General features: G+C 46.4%; 1 non-coding gene across 1 annotated transcript; it reads left to right on the forward strand.

Annotated features, from left to right (window-relative positions):
- Window positions 1-10,188: 10,188 nt before the first annotated feature.
- LOC138448215 (U6 spliceosomal RNA) lies at window positions 10,189-10,291 on the forward strand. The gene has a single exon (XR_011260060.1). It is a non-coding gene; the product is annotated as a U6 spliceosomal RNA (small nuclear RNA).
- Window positions 10,292-10,492: the final 201 nt, after the last annotated feature.

Raw genomic sequence — 10,492 nt, forward strand, 5'->3', positions numbered from 1 at the left:
GCCACATCTGATCAGTATTATGCACATGTCAACACTCCAAGCCCAGGCCAGCTATGGGCAGGCTGTGTGTATTCTCCCTAGACTGGCTGATTCTGCTGAAACCAGAAGATCTATAGCCAGTGGTAGCTAGCTCTCATTTGTGAGGGTGGCCCACACTTCTGTAAAGCCCAGGAGCAGCCTGGGAAGAAAGTCTCAGAGGGCACACCCTAAACAAAGGGATAGCCTCACATGAGTGTGTTGCATATCAAAGGGCCTTTGATAATATGGGCTTGAGAGGAGGCAGGTCTATGGTAGCCAGGGGAAGATCAGCCTAGCTGTCGAAGGATTTCACCATTTTGCTTTTATCTACACCTCTCCATCCTTACTGTATCCTACACTTCCTTTAGCACAACACACTGTGGGTAGGCTACAATAAGGTGAATACACTTGTCAAAAATACACAATGACAGGGATATCACCCCTTAAATCAGACTTACTTCCCTCAAATCCCATGATACCATTTGTCAATTAAAGAGTGGGTCTCCCACTCCTTCTTGGATTCTCTTTTGGACCATTCAGGACTTAAGGAAGATTTTTTTTGCACCTCTTTTTGGAGAGTTGATCTATCCAAGGTCCTCAGCCATTATGATGGAGGAGTGTTTAAAGGTAGAGGCAGGCTCTGCGCCCTTACAACTCTCAGGGCATGTTGAGGGTGACCATTGCTGAAGACCAAGTAATTCCATGTTGCTGGAAAACCTTACTAGCCAGGGGAGGAGAGACTGAATAAGCTCACCTGGTCCTTGAGCCACCCCACCCTCCTGCAGCTCCCCTGTAGCATCCTTCGAGCCAGAGCATGCATGATCCATATTTCACTACATTGAAACAATAAAGTGGCCTTTGAGCATTGTCCATTGACAGGAGCCAAAGGGTTCTGCTGGTGCTGCCTCTGGCAATCTCTTAAACTTCAGACCACCATGCTCACCTACTCACACCAGTTTGTCACAGCATTGCTCCCGCAAAGCCGCTTCACCCTTCTGGCTCGAGCACCAGTGCACTGTTCAGAGGGCTTCAAACCACTGCATCGAATCAAGCATTGAACCACAAGGACTGTGCATCACAGCTCGGTACTCATTTTTCAGACTGCGCTCGATCATCTACCTGCTCTCGGTGATCCATTTGACTTTCACTCACCACATCCTAAAACCGCATTCAGCACTTTCTCAAATCCAAATCCAACTTAATGTTGATTCACTGCTTATGATCAAGACGACTCAACACCTTAAATTCCGGTTTGACCTGAAAGCACAAACGTCCGTAAACCAGTTTGATACTTTTGGACTGCTGAACATTGTAATCAAGTACTTTGAAGTGATTCTCTCCCACTGGTTCTCCTTTTGGCACCCTAGAGACTGGTTGACCTGGTTGCACCTTTTTCTTGGAAGACATATCCTTTAGAACTCTTTGTTGCATTTCTTGCCTGTTTTTCCTCTCTGACAAAGTATTCAGAGTGCTTATAAGTTTCTGTTCTGCATCTTCTGTCTACTTTTACAGGGTGGGTGTACAATTGATTTTTGAAACTAAAATATACTTTTTTTTATTGAATCTTGGTTGAAAATTATTTTATTTAAGACATGTTGCATTGCTGCTGTTTGGCTTGCTACTGGCTCAAACCTACACCCCCTCTGAAAGTATAGCTTTCCCTCAGCCCACGTTACCAGAAAAAGTGAAGAAGGTATATCTCTTGACTCTGTTTCTTTCAACTTTATGATTAGCATAACTGCTGGCTAAGACTAGGACTGAAAATCCTATTAAGATTAGGTCTGAGAAACTGTATGTTGGACAGGGACTGTTTGGCACTATGGGCATAATTCCAAGTTTGGCAGTTTTTCAGCAGTAAATCTGGGAAAATACTGTCAAAATCGGGTATGGTTACCATTACCTGGTGAAGTGGGTTCACCAAGGGGTTACGAGTGGTTGTATGGCAGTTTTAGTCCCAATTTATGGAGTCCTCATTGGGGAATTTTAGTGAATTACCATTGGCGGAATTACCGATTTGATAATACTGCTGATTTATGGAGGATTTACCTCCTTCACATTTCCTCCACACATCAGAATTACCACTTTATTATTGTGCCAATGGAAATTCCACCAAAAACGTGTAGTTTGGCGTGCAGGAAAAAATGAGGTAATTCTTTCACTGCAAAAACAAAGTAGCAGTAATAGAATTGCCACCACTTTTTTCCTGCACTGCCAAACTCTGAATGAGGACTAATTTCTGGGATACAGTCATATTGACGGAAACTATGGATAGCACCATGACTGAGAGGCACTGTCTAAGAGTAGGACTGAGAGAATCTGAATAATACCAAGTAAGTAGGACTAGATGAGTAAAATGAAAGGCTGTAACTAGTACAGTACTAACAAACTGTTTCTAAGGCTGAGAGATTGACAGTTGGACTGAACAACTGTGAATAGGACTGGAGTAAGAGACTGTGGCTACAACTAGATTGTGAGAATGCGACTAAGGCTGAAACTGAGGGACATTGACAAAGACTGACTGAATAACTGTGACTAGGACTGAGACAGTGACTAGAGATCGCATTCGCTAGCACTATGATGGGAAACCTGTGACTAGGACTGAAAAACTAGGAGCCAGACTGATGTAACTGGTGAAGGACTAGGGCATGGGGATAATCACTATGATTTCAAATGAGAGATTGACTACAGAAAGAACTGAGAGACTATGTCGGCGAGACGGTGACTAGAATAAGGAGACTATGTTCTGTTAATGTTAAAGGATAATAATGCAGCGCACTATCACCACTGTAGTGGTCCTCTGGCGCTCTGGCGGATCTGAAAGAAAGGGGGGTAGGTTAGGGTGCGTTAGTAAAACAAAGTTTGGAGAAAGAGCAAGGGAGCTGTGATGTGCTGTTGGCAGCTTCAGTTCAGTTAACACTGTTCGCTGAACTTTTTGGTGTGGTATCCGGTTGGAGTCCGTCATGTGCTGTTGTGTAAGGCTCTGTGTGGTGTGTTTGTTATTGCAGTGTGCGGGTTGCTGTGGTTTAAGAGGTATGGTTGAGTTTAGTTAGGGTTTGAGAGGAGGGGAGAGGTTTTAGTAGGCTGGTTATTAGCATTGATGTCTGGAGAAACGCAGACCAAAGTTGGAATGGCCCGGTATTTCCCCATTCAGGGACCACAGACTCAGACCCGAGTTTAGAAGCAGACATGCCCTTATTAAGGGCATGCTGGCTCCAAACTCGTAATGAGGCCCTGTAACTGTAATTAGTACTCAGCAGGGCTGGAGGGTGTGTCAGCCTCCCTCGCCAATCAGTTGGCTCAGAATGGGATCTTTATCACAGGTTAAATCCCAAAATCCAAGCCTCCTCAAGACCAAGATGCCACCACCTTTTAAGATGAAAATTCATGTAAGTTTGCCACAGCCCCAAGCTGCCTTTCCCATCCTTTCCACCACCACCATACCCCAATTTCCACATCCCGCACCCCTGCCCCACTTAGCCTCACTGGCGCTGGGAACACTTGGTTGTTCCCGGGGCATCTCTGTCTTCGCAATAGCCGGCATGAAAATGGAGAAGAGACTACATGTAGTTCCCTTCTCCCTAATCCATTTCAGTCATCTTGGTTTTTAGTTTTTTTTCAATGTTTTTTTTATATAAAATTTTTATTGTTTTATAGATACATACAAAACACAACATCGGTAACTTAACACTTGGTCAATACATTAAACACACAGGTATTCACTTCTTCGCAAAGCTTGAGATCTTTCCTCCTATCTTTTTATACTGTAGATCTGTTATGCTCAGTGGCTTTTAGGATCGTCTCGATCGCATGCATGAGTTCTATTCTGGTAGTTCATCAGATTCTAGGCTCCTTTTTTTAAGCCTTCAAGTGTCTTCCCATCTTTGCCATATCTTGGCTGCTTTCTCTGGGCACCCTCTTGTGGTGTAGACTCTCGTTTCCATCGGTACGCACATGTCCACATCCGTTACCCATTTCTCATATTGTGGGGGTGAGGCTGAGCCCCATAATTGGGCTAGGTTCCTCTTTGCAAGTCCAGTGGATGTTGCAAACATGAGTTTCTCGTATCGAGATAGCTCTATCTCTGCATCGATCCCTAGTATCAGGAGTTTGGGGTCCATCGGTATCTCGCGGCCAACCACTATTGATAGCCTGTTGCAGCATTTTTGCCAGCAGTCTTGTATTTGTGGACATTCCCACAGGATATGGAAGAAGGTCCCTCTTGTTCGATGGCATCGTAGGCAGTTGGGATCAGTCGCCCTTCCCCATTGATGCAGAGCCTCTCTGGGATAATATATTCTGTGCAGGATTTTTAGCTGGATCAGCCTGATTCTGGCAGAGATTGCTGTCTCTTTGGGGTACATGAGGGCATTAGTCCAGTCCTCTGATTGTATTGGACCCACATCTCTCTCCCATTTCTCTTTGAGTTCTGTGAGTTCCATTGTAGCGAATGAGTTGATTGCATTGTAAATTGTAGATGTTATTTTGTGATCAATTCGCTCCATCACTATGTTCCTCTCAATCGGGGTACACTCTGGTACATTAGGAAGGTCAATCTCACTTGCGATAAGAGCGTGTCTCATTTGCCTGTAGTGGAAGTGTTCTGAATCAGGGAGGTTGTGCGGTAGGCTTGTGTCGTTGTGTAGGATGTCATTCACTACTGGCATCTGGGCTGCCCAATAATAAGTTTGTAGGTGCGGGAGTCCAATTCCTCCTTCCCATACTGATCGCTGTAGGGTTTTCAGTGCGATACGAGGGTGCCCTCCTCCCCACAGCAGTTTCCTAAGCGTCTCATCTATTTTGCGAAATTCTATTTTCGGTATGTATATCGGAGCGTTTTGCAGGATGTATATGAACCGGGGGAGGGCGAGCATCTTGAATAGCGCAGCTCTTCCCAGCAGTGTGAGTGGAAGAGTCATCCAGTGCCTCACATCATTCACAAATCTATCTCTTATTGGGTGTAGGTTATTTTCTGTATATAGTGTTAGATCTGTCGTGATCTTTATCCCGAGGTATCGAAACTGCTCTCTTTCTGTTTTGTACGGGCAGTTATTCAGAGTTATCGGATCAAGTCCCTTGATCGGGAATAGCAGGGATTTATCATTGTTTACCCTTAGCCCACTGAAGATCCCATAGGTGGTTAACATATTTGTGACGATGGGGCAAGAGAGAGCTGGGTCACTCAGATAGATTAGAAGATCATCGGCGTATAGGGAAACCTTGTCTTCCCAGTCCTGTGCCCACTGGAAACCTCTCCATTCCTGGGATTCTCTGAGCATTATCGCTAGTGGTTCAATCGCCAGTGCGAATAACATCGCCGATAGGGGGCATCCCTGTCTGGTGCCTTTTCCAAGTTTTATGCTTCTTGAGGACCACCCATTTACTCTGATTTCTGCTGTTGGGGCTTTGTATAGGAGTTTAACCCAGTTTGTGAATTGAGCTCTGAATCCCATTTTAGCCATTAAGATCCACAGGGCCTCCCAGTGAACGGAATCAAAGGCTTTCTCAAAGTCAATAGTGAGGAGCGCCAGTTTGTCTTGTAGTGCCGGTGATCTTTCGATGGCAGTTTGTAGTCTATGAATATTAATTCGTGTGGATCTCCGTGGCTTGAAGCCGCATTGGTCCGGATGGACCAAGCATGTTATCACTGTCTGTAGTCTGTTGGCTAGTATTTTCGCCAGTACTTTGGCTTCAGTGTTTATGAGTGAGATTGGTCGGTAGGAGCTACATGCATCCGGAGGTTTGCCTTCTTTATGTATCACCACTATACTGGCCTTTCTTAAGTCCGGTGGGAGCATACCCTTTTCCTTTGCATGCAGGAACATTTTAAGCATGTGTGGTGCCACTTCTGCGGTGCCAATTTTCTTCCAGATTTCCACAGGGAAGCCGTTGGGTCCCGGGGTTTTCCCATTTTGAAGCTGGGAGATGGCAGTCGTCAGTTCTTCCTATGTTATTTCAGCTTCGAGTGCCAACCTCTGTGCTTCATTTAATGTCGGAATGGTCAACGTATCCAGTATGCTGGGGTCCGTAGGGGTCATCGGCGGGGCATATAGGTTTTCGTAATAGGTTGCAAAGGCTTCTGCAATATCTGGGTCCGTTGTGGCCCATTCAGTGGTTTTTATCCGGCGTACTTGTAGGTGGCCCGCTTCTCTCCTTTCTAGCCATACAAGCATCTTGCTGGCCTTATCTCCCGTTTCGTATATTTTGGCGCGTGTGGTTCTATGTGCATGTTTGCACACGTTAGCGCCACATTCTGTAGCTTCTTCTGCGCCATTTGTAAAGTTGTGTTGTCTCCCGCCGCTCCTGTGCTTATGTAATTTGCCTCAGCCCGTTTCACCTCTGTTTCTGCAGCTTCCACTTCGTGCTGGTGCGCCTTTTTGTGTGCTGCTGTCCAGCTCAGGATTTCACCCCTGAGAGTCGCCTTGTATGCTTCCCATATTACCCCTGCATCCTCCACTGAGTCCTGGTTCAGCTCAAAGTATCCTGCAGTTGCTTCCTGACTTTTTTCTGTTAGTTCCGGGAATCCAAGGTAGTATGCATTCATTCTCCACCTCGGTGGCGGCTGTGGTCTCTCTGTCTCAAGCAGCATCGTGAGTGGGGAGTGATCTGATATTCCTCAGGGTTGTAGTGTCGCCTCTATGACTTTATGTATGCTTTCACCAGGGAGGAAAAAATAGTCAAGTCTGGACATCGACGCATGTGCGCCCGAGTGGAAAGAGAATTGCCTCTCTTCTGGGTGAAGGTCTCTCCATGCATCCCTTAGGCCCAGTGCCGCCATGAAGGTGGCAAGCTTGGTTGGTAGTGCCGGGTTTCTGCCCCTTGTATGCGTGCGGTCCTCACTGATGTTCATTACCTCATTGAAGTCTCCGCCTATTACCAGAGTATCCGTTGGATTGTTTACTATTATCGGTGTAATCTCCTCGATTAAAGCTGTCATGAGTGTCGGGGGTGAATAGACTGCCAATATAGCTATGGTTTGGTTCCATAGTGTGCCTTGTATGAAAACAAATCTGCCTCCAAGGTCTTGGTTTATTTTTGTTATGTCGATCGGGGTCCTTTTATTTATCAGTATTAGCACACCTCTCGAGCCCATGGAGAACCCTGCGTGCATTGCTGTCCTATACATGGTTCTCTTGAAGAATTGGCAGTTTGTGCCCGCCAGATGTGTTTCAGTTAGCATTACTATATCTGGGTCTTGTCGCTTTATGTATTGCATCACTAGCCTTGGTTTTATGCTGTTTCCCAGGCTGTTCACATTCCATGTCAAAAAGGCTAACTTTTTAGTATTATTTCTTGATGTGGCCATTGCTCCTTGGGTTTGGTGTTATGTACGAGTGTCCTTCCCTTGCGATCTTCATGCATTCTATGATTGTTGTAGCCCTGCTGAGCCATATGATTAGCGAATACCTGTGTAACTCCCAACTCCCCCTCCCCATACTCCACCCCCAACTGAAGCATCTGTCGCCCATTGAACAAAACAATTAACCAATCAAACTAATTGCAAGTGCGTAGCTGTCCTTGGTAATGGAAATACCTCGGTGCTTACTTGCTGCTGTGGGGGGGTGTGTTGTGCTGGTCTGTGGGCCGCCAGCAATCATTTTCCAGTTGCAGTATGCGTCAAGCAAAATCCGTTTGATTTCATGCCTTGTCTGTTTTCCTCTTCCGTTCGCCGTCACAGTCATTCGTCTTCTCTCTGTGGTATTGCGTCCATTTCTTGATGGGGCGGCCTTTCTGATGGTTCGTGTAGCCGTGACCTGTTTCTTCTCCTTTCTTGGTGTTTGTGTGGATTCCCGTCTCCTTTCAGATTTCTCTCTGCCCAGGTCCATGCCTCTTTAGGGTCAGTAAAGTGTATTGTCGTGCCATTGTGGTATATCTTCAGCTGAGCTGGGAACAGGAGACTATATTTCACATTCAGTGTTTGAAGGCGTTTTTTGAGGGGGTCAAAGGATTGTCTCATTTTCTGCACTTCCCTAGTGAAGTCTGGGAAGAAGCCGATCTTGGAGCCGTTGTATGTTATGTCTCCTTTTGCCCTGGCCATCTGCAGCACTGCATCGCGATCTCTGTAGTTAAGGATCTTCGCTACAACTGTTCGCGGTTGCCCACCAGGTATCGGCCTGCCCGTCGGTACTCGGTGTGCCCTTTCTATCGAGAACAGTTTCGACAAAGTCTTGGGTTCAAACAGATGGGCAATCCATTGTTCTAGGAAGAGTTCCATGCTCTCTCCTTCAGCCTTTTCGGGCAGGCCAAGTATGCGGATGTTATTTCGCCTTGACCTGCCTTCACCTTCTTCCACCCTACTTTCCAGTACCTTTATGCGTTCCAGTGCTCTATTCATTTGCTGACCCATGCCTCTCAGTTCGTCTTCTGCAATCGATATACGGGTCTCCGCCTCTCCAGTACGGGATGAGAGCTTTTGAAGATCGTGGCGTAGTAGGGAGACTTCTGTGGAAATGCCGTCCATTTTGACCTCCATAGAGGTGCGTGAGTTGGAGATGGCGTTCATCACATCCCGTAGGGACAGATTTTCTTCAGGATTTTGCACATCCTTGGATCTGCCCACTTCCGTTGGTGGAAGCAAGGCAGTGGTTGTGAATTGCTCCATCGTGCTCTGGTTGGTCCCTTTTTTTGTTGTCGCTCTGTCTTTGCCCATCGCAGTTGTCGGCTGTTGGCTTGCTTTTGGTGCAGGCTTTAGTGTTTCAAGTCAGCTTGCGGGGTAGCCTGCACAGTGGCTTGTACGGGCTTGTATGACTTCCCTTGCCCTCTCAATTTTGTTGGGGCCTTTACCCCCGCGCTTCTTCTCGGTGTGCTGGCGGCGCGCAGTGGGGTTTAATTTCTTATAGCTTTTGTCCCTTATTTCAGGATCTACCTTCTGCACTCCTCTCTGTCCCAGCTCTTGTATGACCAATATTTTAGTTCGTGTTGGGGGAGAAGGGTTGCCCTGCCCTTTTCATCCACCCGCCCCCACTCCTTACCGGCTTGATTGTGCAGGATGTCAGCAGGCGCTCAGCGTTGTACGGAGCACCCACAAGCCGTGGTTTGGAGCGGGAGGCTGTGTTCCAGGTGCCGTCAATCTCTCCAGGCGCCCGTCGCTGCGCAGGGGATCAGGTTGTAGCCGCTCGCCTCCACTGCATGCCGCCCTGTTCTATTTATGAGGGGCACTTGTTCCGGGCGTCTGTCGGTCGCTTCGGGAGTGGCGATGCGGGACGCCTCCAGCTTCACCAGGTTTCCCAGTGTTCCGGATTCGTTCTTCTCCGGGAGTGCTAGTTCGTTGCAACCGTTCCTCTGATTTGGCGCGTAGTGGCTATCTTGGATTCACTTCTGCAGCGGTTGCAAAATTTTTTCCCCCACAGATTTCTCGATATCTGTTCAGCGGAGTGCTTCCCAGTTTCAGTCTATTGTAGCGGCGAATGTCTGCTTTTAATCGCTGTGATTGTTCGCCTCCGTTTCAACAGTTTTCTTCAGGATTTTGGAGGATTCTGCTGGCGGCCCGGGAGCTCACACGAATCACGTCTGCATGCTGCGCCTGCTGGCCACGCCCCAATTTTTTTTTTTCTTCAATATTGACAAACAGCAGAAAACACTATTTGCATCCCAGTATCACATGCCTGGATGCTAATAGCAATAAACCCCTCCGGGTAGGAGCTTTAAAGGGGCTGGTAATGCCCAGGCTAATGTTCAATCACTTGCTTTGCTTGGGCTTCTAATTGTCCCAGACATGACCTGACCGGGAAAACGCCCCCCATCGTCGTGGTTTATTGCCTAAATAGGAATAGGACTTATAGATTGTGAGTAGATCTCAAACTCATTAGGATACAGGCGGGTGTGTGTCTTCACACTGTACCGACCAACCAATCAGTCTGCAGAAGGAGAACACAGACTTAGCAAGGCATGTCCTCCTGTTCCATTTGCACTGGGAATCATCCTTAATGGAGAACCATGGAATTAGTTTTGTAGATTCCTTTAGTTGATTCGTACCTGCTATGATACATGTTGGCAGAGGGAGCAATGCTGATCTGAAGGAAGAAACACATTCATACATCCTATTTACTGATCCTATCTGCAAAGTACCAAATATTTTAAAACACTGCCCTACAGTGAGTGACATGATGGAAAATAATCAGTAATGCAACAGTGAATGCCACAACCATTTCTAGTTGCCATACCAACCAAACAGCCTTCTTCTGAACAACACATATGCTAACTTTAGAATAATACAGGGAAGATTATCATGGACCTTGTGCAAGAATGGTATGCAAATTCATGAAGTATTATTTTTGCATTGTTTAATGAAAAGAAACAATCACACTGTCTCCTATCGGTAGCATCATTTTGGCCACAGGATTACACAAAAAAAAAAAAATTTTAGGCAACATAAAAGTACTAAAAAGGTATTAATGCACAGAATACCCTCTTAGCAAATTTCACAACTTACTTAGTTCCACTAGCTTCTAGACAATGGTGCACAATGTAACAGAGC

This window comes from Ambystoma mexicanum, chromosome 3q (assembly GCF_040938575.1).
Source record: "Ambystoma mexicanum isolate Mex_15411 chromosome 3q, UKY_AmexF1_1, whole genome shotgun sequence".
Taxonomy (NCBI): domain Eukaryota; kingdom Metazoa; phylum Chordata; class Amphibia; order Caudata; family Ambystomatidae; genus Ambystoma; species Ambystoma mexicanum.